General features: G+C 40.6%; 1 long non-coding RNA gene across 2 annotated transcripts in view; it reads left to right on the plus strand.

The window, feature by feature from the left end:
* Positions 1–10172, plus strand: part of LOC131082085 (uncharacterized) — a 134852-nt gene extending 124680 nt beyond the window's left edge. For both annotated transcript variants that reach the window (XR_009114309.1, XR_009114310.1), the window contains 2 exons: positions 4709–4759; positions 10024–10172. This is a non-coding gene — a long non-coding RNA (uncharacterized LOC131082085). The remainder of the gene's footprint in view (positions 1–4708; positions 4760–10023) is intronic.
* Positions 10173–10440: the final 268 nt, after the last annotated feature.

Raw genomic sequence — 10440 nt, forward strand, 5'->3', positions numbered from 1 at the left:
TGTCTCATCTTGAATATGTTATTTCAAGGATGACAGTAGTAAAATTTCAATATCTGTTAAAAACCAGTTATTTATTTACACTAATGTGCTGTCCTCATGCATAAACAATCACAAGGAGAAGAGTGGTTTTCTCCATGGCTGCATGTGGGAGTGTGACACACCACCTCTTTAGTGTGTGTCTTTCTGTGTGTCTTTGTGTCTGTCTGTGTCAGAGCTAGGCTTTGAGGTGTTGGCTGCCTTTGTGCCCATCTGGAAGTTCATCTGGAAGTTCATACACATTTATTTTTCCAGAGCAGAGAGGGGGGCATGGCTGCATGTTCCTGTGAGCAAAACCAGAGGAAACTGAGTCAAGACGATTTTAGGAAAGTACTTTTGACACTGGCATTTTAAGGCCTCAGCTTTCACAGATACATAGTGCATCTGAAGCCCTGTGGGCAAATTTCTGTTCCTTTCTGTCGCGCATAATGAACAACTTGGGCTCAGTTCTTTGGTTCTCTAACAGTTTTTCAGGTCTCTGAAATCCATCCAGCTTCACAGACCTGCTTCCTACCTGCTCTCATATCTGTAAAGTTGCCGAAACAGCTGGGGGATGAATTATCTATTTATTTATTCATTACAAATGCTTCTTTGACCCGGTGAAATCTGGTGAGCTGGAAAAGCCTTTCTTGTCACTCATGTTACCTCTTATCCTCCGCAGGAGTCGCAGCGGATTTAAAGGTCATTTGAAATGCAGCCTTTTGCTCTTTGACAGCCCTTTCAATATCAGCCTCCAGTTCTGTTTTACAAAGTCATCATTATTAACTGCGTTTGTGGCTACTGCTATTTTCCTGGGATTGCAGAGAAACCCGAGATACTAATTGCAATGAGCTAATTTGGCAATACCATGCAAACTTCCTTAAGGCATTAGTTAAGAATATACTTCCCTTTACACAAAGAGAATTTGAAAGTGGGAACAGACTGCAAATGCAGCAGAAGGTATGCTTTTGTACTCCTATACTTAAGAGTAGATGGTATAATTAGCTTACAATGGTAGTTGAATGTATCTCTCAGAATGAGAACATACAGAATTAAACAGTAGCTTTAGCCTAATGATAATCGGTGATAATGATGATAATAATAACAGTACTTAGAACTTTAATGCAGAGATTTGCATCTTGAAAGTGCTATGCTAAACATTGACTTAATTACTGTCACCTCTTCGGGGAAGGTAGGTATTATTGCCCTGACTTAATAGACAGGGAAATAGAGATATAAGAGAATGAAATGACTTGCCAAGGGCTCTGCAAGAGCCTGTAAAGGGATTCGAACTTTACGGGTCCCTTTACTCTATGTTCCCTTATACCAGGATAATTATGCACATTGTAGGGTTGCTCTGTGCTTTTGAAACTTGAGCCAAAGCCTTTTGAAATTAGAACTGTGTGTAACATATTTTGAAGGCTGTACTTTTCAATCATATTTTAATATGATTTTCCCTTTTAGGTCAACCTGAAACATACAGTTGGAGGCAAAAATTTCAGTTTTGGTTTTAGATATATATATTTATTAATCCTTTTAGTAAAAATCTTGTAAAAGAAAGGTCAAAATTTTGTACAGGGTCATTCAAGAAACAAAAGAAATTTTTCTCAAATTGCTTCATTATTAGTTGTGGAAGGATATGTTTGTGTGGCCTGAAGATTTTTGCCAAATTCCAAATTTACTAAAGCTGTCTCTGACATGCAAATTGCATATTTTTTTGAGTTTGTATCTTGTAGACATATTTTGCCTGGTTCTTATTAAAATCACTGTGAATCTTCCTGCCTCGATTATTTCTCCTCACAGAAGGACTGGAGATCAGCCCTGTGATTTGATTACTTGCAGAATATATGGGGAGTAAAATGGTATGATGTTAACATAAACAGTTTTCTGACCACAGCCACGAGTTAAGGTGATGATGAGATTCTGTAAGAGGAATTGTATTCTGTAAGTACGAAGTGAAAACATCAGCTTTTAGCTATAATTATTTCCCTGTGTAAAAGGCATTAACACCAGACTACAGGAATGAATTTTGCTTTGACTGCACTCACTATGCTTTTAGCATAGATCTTGTAGGCGCCACAGTTCTGGTTAATTAAGTCTGAGTCGTAGCTCACTTTGATAAGAAATGTAGTTCTGTATCTGTAAAGCATAAGGCAATAAAAGATGTCAACATCTGCATTTGTAGGATTTAGCAGGAGCTTTTGATAATTGTTTTGTCTGGCTCCTGCCTTCTGTCACCTTTGATCAGCACACTCAGGCTCGCAGGCATTTAAAAACTGGATGCACCGAGTGCCTTCCTGTGGACAGGGTGAAGTGTCCCTCTGCACTGGCAGCTGGTGTCACATTTATGTGTTTCAGTACCTACGATGCGTGCGGGCGCTTGCTGGTGCTCAGAAGAGAGATGACGCCCGTAGGTAACAGCTTCATGCAGCATTATTGATTTTTACCTTGTGCCAGATGCCATTCCTGGCTCTGTGAACCCCTTGCGGAGCCTCTCCTGGTGGCTGAACTGAAGCTTCAGACAGTTTGTGTGGATGAACTTGAGGAATGCTTTGGCTGTTTCCAGAACAAGATATTTGAATTCATTCAGCTAATCAAAACAAAGACTTATATCCTACAGGCTTTAACTGGGGTATTCATTAAACGCTTTTGCTTTTTTGTAAAAAAACCTTTTTCTTTGTAATGTCACGACTGAACACAGCAGCAAAAATTAGAAACATTGAGAAAACAGTGGTCACACTTTCTGAAAGACTACCTTTGTATTTTCTTTCAACAGACATTTTACACTAAAAGCCAAATGTTTTTCTAACATTCACAGTTTTCCAGTCAGGTTAAATGTAAAGAAACTATTTCTATAAAGGTGAAATAATAGGCCATAAGAGAAGGAGTGGCTAGTCACACAGGTCAAGGTGGTTTTTTTTGAAAAATTGAATTTTTGTTTTCAACAAATTGCTTTGAATGGATAATACCAGCTAAAAATATTCATAGGCATTATTTAGCAAATAATTTCAATGAAGTGCAAGAGAACCACTGTCTAACAATAAGCTAACAGAATGTGCATTCTTTCATATAATTAATAAGAATTATTCACTTCTCTAATAAAACTAAGTGGCTTTTAGGGAGGTGGAGTATGAATGGAACATTAAATTTGCTTCGTCCTGGCAGTCCGTATTAGAATATCAGAGATGAGTGGTTATCTGCACATAGTTTAACAGACTCCCAGCTTTGAGGAGTACTAAATAAGAGGCGAGACTTAATGGAGTGGAATAAGAAATATGGACCTGAAAATGAGACTGTGCTGTATTATATGTTGATCACACAAGGTGGCAGAATGAGCTTAGGGCTGTCCCAGAAATAAGAGGCAGTGAAGCACCATTGCTTTCAGTCAAGAGTGTATCCTTGCTTGCCTAGGAGTATGCCAAGTTGCTTCTGCACATGGAGAGGGATGGAGGAGAGTCTTTTAATATGGTATTTTTTGATGATTATCCAAGTGCTTCAATTTCATTTGGAGATTTAGTGGAAACTGTTAAAAGCTTGTGTCTAACTTTGGAAATTAATAATCATATAATGCTGAATCTGTGCACATCTTCAGTTTTATTGAAAACACAGTTTACTCTCTATTGATACATTGATTCTCTAAGTGGGGCTGAACTCTTCAGATGAAGGACAGCAGCAAGAACAGGCACGTAGAGAACATTTTGCCTTTCTTTATTGATTTATGGCTAAATTCACTTCTATTGTGAGTGAGTGAAACTATTGACTTTCCTTGTGTTGCATTTACTTATATGCTCTGCCTGAGCATGGTAGGCAGGTGTATGTGGCTGAAATGAGGGCAGCCCAAAGAGGAGAAATTGAAACGCAAGACAAAGAGAAGGGTGCACTCTTCAGCAACCTTCATGCTACTGCTTTGGCCAATAAGTGGGGGAATAGTAGCAACACTTTTTCTATGCCTGTACAGCTGCCTCAGCTGCTGAGCCTGTTGTTCTAATGCTCTCTTTGAGGGGCAGCACTGATCTGCACCACCAAAGGAACCTTTGGATGCAGGTTGCAGGTGGGCTCCTATGTGTACTCCCTCAGTTTGCCTCTGTGGAGCTCCAAGACAGACAAGTGGTGCCCCAAAATGATGGAGAGCTTCAGCTCTGGTAAGGGACTCCTTCCTGTCTTCCTGACCTGAGTTGTACCAGTACAACATGAAGGCAGGGGCAGTGCTAAGCACAATTAATGATTGCTTGAAGAAAGAGATATGTCCTTGTAGGGGGCATTTTAAACATATCTGGCAACATATTCTTGCATCTGAGTTTGCTCCTGCCTGTAAATGAGTGAAATAACTGAGCAGGATGCTCTTACAAGTAAGGGTTTTAGAACTCATATCTGTGCATTGCTCCTTTGCAGTATATTTCTGGAAGCTCATTAGAAGCTATTAAAGATTATTCACCCTTCCAACCTTTTCAGCAGATGTTCAGCTGTTTGTTTTTTCCTTCACTGCCTTAAGATATTTGGCTAAGCATTAGTACAAGACTGGGACAGGTCAGGAAAGTATTTATTTCCCAGAAAAATAAATAAACTAGTAAAATATATGGCAATTAATAAAATAACTAATCTGCAACATATTAATGAGAGGTGGAAAATAAAAATTGAAAGTTTCAAATTTAAAGCTAAAGCAGACACTAAAATGACATTTCTCTTTCTACAGAGAGAAGGTTACAAAATGATAAAGAAGGAAAGGAAGAACCAAGGAAAAAAGGTAAAGCAAAAATTAATTCTGAGTTCTGGAAAACTCCTTTTCCTTTGCTGCATTTGTCTTTGACCTGTTGGTCATCAGGGGAGCTGTGAGGCTCATGAGACTTCTTGAATGACTTATGGTCATGTCTAAGAGAGTTTTATTTTGGCCCACACCTTAATGCTGAGCTTCAGACCTGAGAACAACCTGATCCCTTTTTATTGCGTCCAGCTCATTCCACAGCCACAGCCAGACTTTCAGTTCTTAGGTTTGGTTTCTCAGCTGAGCTTCATCATCTGTGTGACGTTTTTTCCACAGCCCAGTGCAAAACCAGGGAGGTTATTTTTAATTGTCGGTGGTTTTAACTAACCTGCTCGAATGTACACTGCACAGGCTTGAGTCACTCACAGCCTAGATGAGGTGAGTGAGTGGAGACAGCTTCTCAAAATGCCTCTCTGCCGTGACTGCCTGCGAGTCCTCCCTCTGTTCAGTACAGTCAGGCTTTAACAACCTAAACCACTGCAGGGGATGCTTTGAGTTAAACTGCTAGCCTTGCACAGAAATGGGCAAAAATCCCTTATACCAGCTCTCTACCACCTCAGTCACTAATTACTGCCTTTCGGTCTGATCTGCCTTGTGGGAGCCTGCTGCCATTGATGGAGCGTCCTGAGAGAGCCAGAGTTCCTCAGAGCCAGCGAGCCCAGTGCTGTGGGGTGGCACAGGGTACTGGTGGGGATGGCAGTGGGGCTGGGGCACAGGGCTGGGCTCACACAGCCATTTGGGGTGCCACCTCACAGCGTTCCATCCACATGGTCCAAAGCTGCAGTGCAGTGTGAGAGATAGGAGCAAGACTGAATATACACACGTACTAGGCAGCAATCTTTATATATATATATAAAACAAGTAATTATTTCATGTCTGAAAAGGCATAGGAAGCTGTCTGCACTCTGAGAGTAGCTTGGCAGTGAGACAGCCATAACCGAACCAGAGCAGAAATGCAGAGCTCTTCTCCTAAGAGCTGGTGATGTGGGGCAGCTCCCTTTGTCACTTTCTAAAATAATTTCATAAAGTAATGTCTGCATATTGGTTAAATAAGTAGAAACTGGCTGAGTTTCAATCAATGTCTAACAGTCTCAGCAGCCTTAGCCAGTGCCCCTGGAAAGCAGAAAGCAAGCAGAGGCTGAGAGAAAAATACTGGGAGAGCTGGCACTGACAGCAGTGTGGAGTGTCAAATTAATAATGGCAGTGACACAGATGCTCACATAGATGCCATCCTGTTAAATGCAGGTGTCAGTCACACCTGCACAGCACACATGGAAGCAGAACACACTCCCTGGTCACGTATGCACACATGTATCTACAGGTACCTATATGTGCTGGTGGGTGGACAAACAAAGCAGGTGGGGGGAGAACATGCTGCAGGGTTCATGTGGTCACTGAAAATGTTCTCATTTGAGTGTGCTGCTGAAAAGCTTGCAGGCCAAATGCATATGGATGACTCCAGTGTCTGGAAAAACATGCTGTGGAACTGCTGTATTGTGCTTGAAGCTACAGACAGTCCCTGACAGCCTTTGTGAAGTGATATGAGGCTAAATGCCTGTGAGAGTGAGGAGGTAATTCTGTTGATTAATGCCAGTCTTGTTGGTATTGATGATTTAGCTGCCTGTATGAAACAAATGTGGGCAATCAGTTCATCTTGAAAAAACTTGTACAACTGAATAAAGGAAGTTGTTGCCTAATCTATTTTATACTAATTGCTTCATGCCACAAATTCAAGGCCTGATCCAATATGAATTGACATGGAGGAGAGATAGTCTATTCTCTGCAGTAGTCTTTGGATCCAGGCTTCGTTTTAAAGCGAGCAAATACTGCGTGCTAAATTAGCATTCATCTGAGTTGTCACTATCTGTTTCTTGAGAAGCAGACAGGCTTGATATTCTCTGTGTAGCCAAACGAGTCTTAGCACTTACACGCTGGATTGCAAGGCAGCAGAGCCAACCTGAGCACAACAAAGTTTTGGTGAGAGCTGGGGCCCCGTGGGCTGCTGCCTGCGACAGACTGCCTCGGCTGGGTGTCTGACACGGGGCTCCCACTGCAGCGCCGCCTTGCACAGTCATTTACCACCAGCAAACACTTAGTGCTTATGAGGCATTTTTCAAAAATCTCACTGGGGCCATACCTGGGGCTTTAGCTATTTAAACATCTTAAAAAAATCTGTCCCTTGAGAGGATTTAACTCGGCAGGATTTAGGCTGCTAAGGCTCGCATCATCAAAGAGACCAAAGCGTCAATCCATCTCTTTTCACGCCTAAGGACATAATAGTATCATGCCCTCTCCCATGAGGGGGTACTGCAGAGAAATTTCCAAGCTCTCAGCACCCAAACTAGCTAGCTCTGGAAGCAGATGGAGTATAATTATAGCAGCGTTGAGCTGCACCTGAACTAATTAGCTCTGCTGAGAAACAGGGATTGAATTTAATAATGCATGTTCTGCCATACCAAAAAGGCTAGGCTGCCTTTGAGACCTGTGTGACTGTCTCTGCATGGTGCTGTGCTGAACTCTGTGGATGTACTGTGAAAGTCAGCTCAATGCTTTTCTGTCACCATAATCTGCTGCAGAATGTAGGCATCACCTTGTCCCAGCATTCATGTACCATTGGAATAATTACTCCTCAGCTGTCACTTATCTCCTGACTATTAGTTTAGCATGTTATGTTTTGCATATGTTCAAGATTTTGCTGTCCAAACTCACCTAAATATTGAGATCCACTTCAAGGACTCCTGTGGCTAAAACCTTGAAGCCTTCAAAATGGGACTGTCTTTGCTATGGACCTGATGTTACCAGCATGTTCTCAACATGCTCAAAGTAAATGTAGCTGTGAGAGAAAGGTAGAAGAGCCAGGTTCAGATTCCTGCTCTGGAGCAGTGATACCCATCAGATGTGGAGTTGAACACCCATCTTAGATACATTTCCTAGTCACTGGGGTTAAAGACACTCTTCCTTACATCAGTCCTTTGCATATCAAATAATTTCTATGAGGAGGGGAAACTCTTGTGTTGGTGTCTGAGAGAATTTTCCTACCCCAGGGAATGCTGACTGTTGGGATTCTGTCTTGGGGTGCTGGTTTGAACTCAAGCTCAGGCTGTGGTTTGGTCAGAAGGAGCAGTTGGACTCCGTTCTCCACACTATCACAAGGTGATCTAACCCCAAAGCTCTTATTTCTCTGGGGCTACCATTACATCTTTAAAAATGTAGATCTGGTGTTTTGTATCATACAAGTGGCTGAGATTATTTAGGAGTTTAATGGCTCTAAACAGAGACTTTGTCTCTCTGGACTCATATGACCACCATTCCTTTCACCTGAAATTTTTTTGTTACTAATGTGATCCATACACTGCTCAGCAGGTTTCTGTTGCCTCCATAATTATATGCCTATCCACAGAAAAATTGTGTGAGTATTGCAAGAGGTGTGTTTAGGACTATAAGGAAGATGTATTGCTTAATTCTGTTAAGTCTCTTTACTGCTTGGGGTGTACAAATGGAAACTGGTCCTTTGAATTACTTGAAGTCTTTTGAAAATTTAAGCCATGTTCAGGACATTTGATGATTTTTTAATGTAGTAAGTACATTTAGACAAAGTTAATGACTCTGTGTGGTGCAAACAATATATTACAACTACTGGATCACACAAATCTAGATGTAAATTTTTCAATTGTTTCCTCAATTTTGTAAAATGCAGACTTCAATGATATGAGCCAGAGGAGATACTTGGTTGCTACTGATGCATCTTGCCAGGTCTGCTGTTGCAGCGACAAGTAGGTCTCTTATCAGAAACCCAAAATACTTTTGACTTTGTATTGAAACCATTCTTTTTCCTGCCATTCTGTTGATAGGGTCTGAAATAAAATCCCTTAACTAGTAAATGATCTTATTTAGGAGACTTGCAATACCTGTGTTGAAACCAGATGTCTGTGCAGGAAACACATTTCTTCTCCTCTTCCTCTATTTGCTCTTCAACATATTTGGCTTGAATAACTTTTTTTCTGAAAATATCAGTGGCAAGTGGATGAGCAGAGGCACTGGAAGCAATAAGGGGAAAGGGAGAGATGCAGGAAGAAGAGATGCAGGAAGAAGAGAGACAGGAAGGAAAACTCAAAATCTGAGCTCCTCTTCACCCTTCTCCTGGCATAGCACCAATGCAGTATGCCTCTTCTGCATGGAGAGGAGTAGAAGTGCAACCTCTCCCTAAGTAATTAAATGAATACTTAACCTGCAGGTTCAAAACTTACAGCATATTATAAAACAATTATGTTTCCTTTGCATGAAAAAGCTGAATTGCCGCTCAGCTTCTTTTGTCATCTGTATGCATGAGTTTCGAGCAATTAGCATGAATATATTACAGGTGCAGTGTCTCAGGAAATTGCAAGAAGCTGTGCTGTATTTTTGTGCTATAGAGAAGTGACAGAGCTATAACTTTGAAAGAGTTGAAAAGTGGGGAGATGTGAGTATCTGAAGTGTGATTTTATAATCATAACAAGCACTGATAGCAATCCATTTAATAGTCATGAAATGAAATGCTGTATTTTCTTAGATTGCTCCATTACTCATTTAATTTAACTGGACACTAAAAACTATTTAATTTTAGATTTTTGATTACCTTTCTAATGTGCCTAGTTTATCCTTTTAACTGCAGATAAAGTTTTTTTTGAAGGGTAACAGCAGTGGTATTATGTTAGCTTTGATGTTATCTCCAGACAACTTCTTATGACAGTGAAACACCTTTTTGCATGTTCTTTAAGATAAATTACCTAGCAATTCAAGAGTCCTGAATTTTGTTTGGTACAGTTTTGTCACATTTAATTGTTCATGTAAAGCTGATTTTTTTCCTGACTCTCAAATGCAATTTAATTTTTAAGTGCAGGTTCCTCATAAATTCAGATGAGCAGAGTAAGATAAATGCTTCCTAAATCCAAATCTCAAAGTGACATTAATGGTGACCTTTTTTTTTTTTTTTTAATTAGAGTGATAGTGATTCACATCTGCTGAGGATCTCACCCTTAGAGTTACCTGACCTGATAATAATTTTTGCTGATGCTCCATTTATATGAGTACAACAGAGGGACCTCAAAGACTACAGCAATTACTCATGTATGGTTTGATGCCCTTTTTTTCCACCACCAAGGCTCAAGGGAACAACTGTGGTAATAAGATTCATATCCACCATTTTACCATCATGAAATCACAGATTTGATGAATGATACTGATATGGAACTTTGCCTTCTTTGCAGGTATGAAAGGACAAATTAAATCCTGGGGTCTTCAAAACAAAACCCAGTGACCTCAGTCAAAACTCTTTGCACATAGAAAAAAATCCTGAAAACCAGTGTTGCACACAGAGAATGACACATGGACATGTTTGGGAAGTGGCAAAGGAGGAGAAAATGTGAGTACCAGATCAAAAAAGCAGTGTTCAGGTAGTCAGCATGGTGGGTCATCTGCACAGTGTTTCCACAAGCATGACAACACCAGTGACTCCCCCTTACCTTCAGCTGCAGGGACACATCAACATTTTAGTGGGGTGGGAGGAGGTCAAAGAGCTTACTCTGAAATGGAAATAGAAGGAGAAGGATATCCCATGAAACGAATTCTGAGAGCAAGAAAGACTTGTGACATGTTAAAGATTATGTCTTCTGCAGATGGCAATC

Source organism: Melospiza georgiana, chromosome 3 (assembly GCF_028018845.1).
Source record: "Melospiza georgiana isolate bMelGeo1 chromosome 3, bMelGeo1.pri, whole genome shotgun sequence".
NCBI classification, from domain to species: domain Eukaryota; kingdom Metazoa; phylum Chordata; class Aves; order Passeriformes; family Passerellidae; genus Melospiza; species Melospiza georgiana.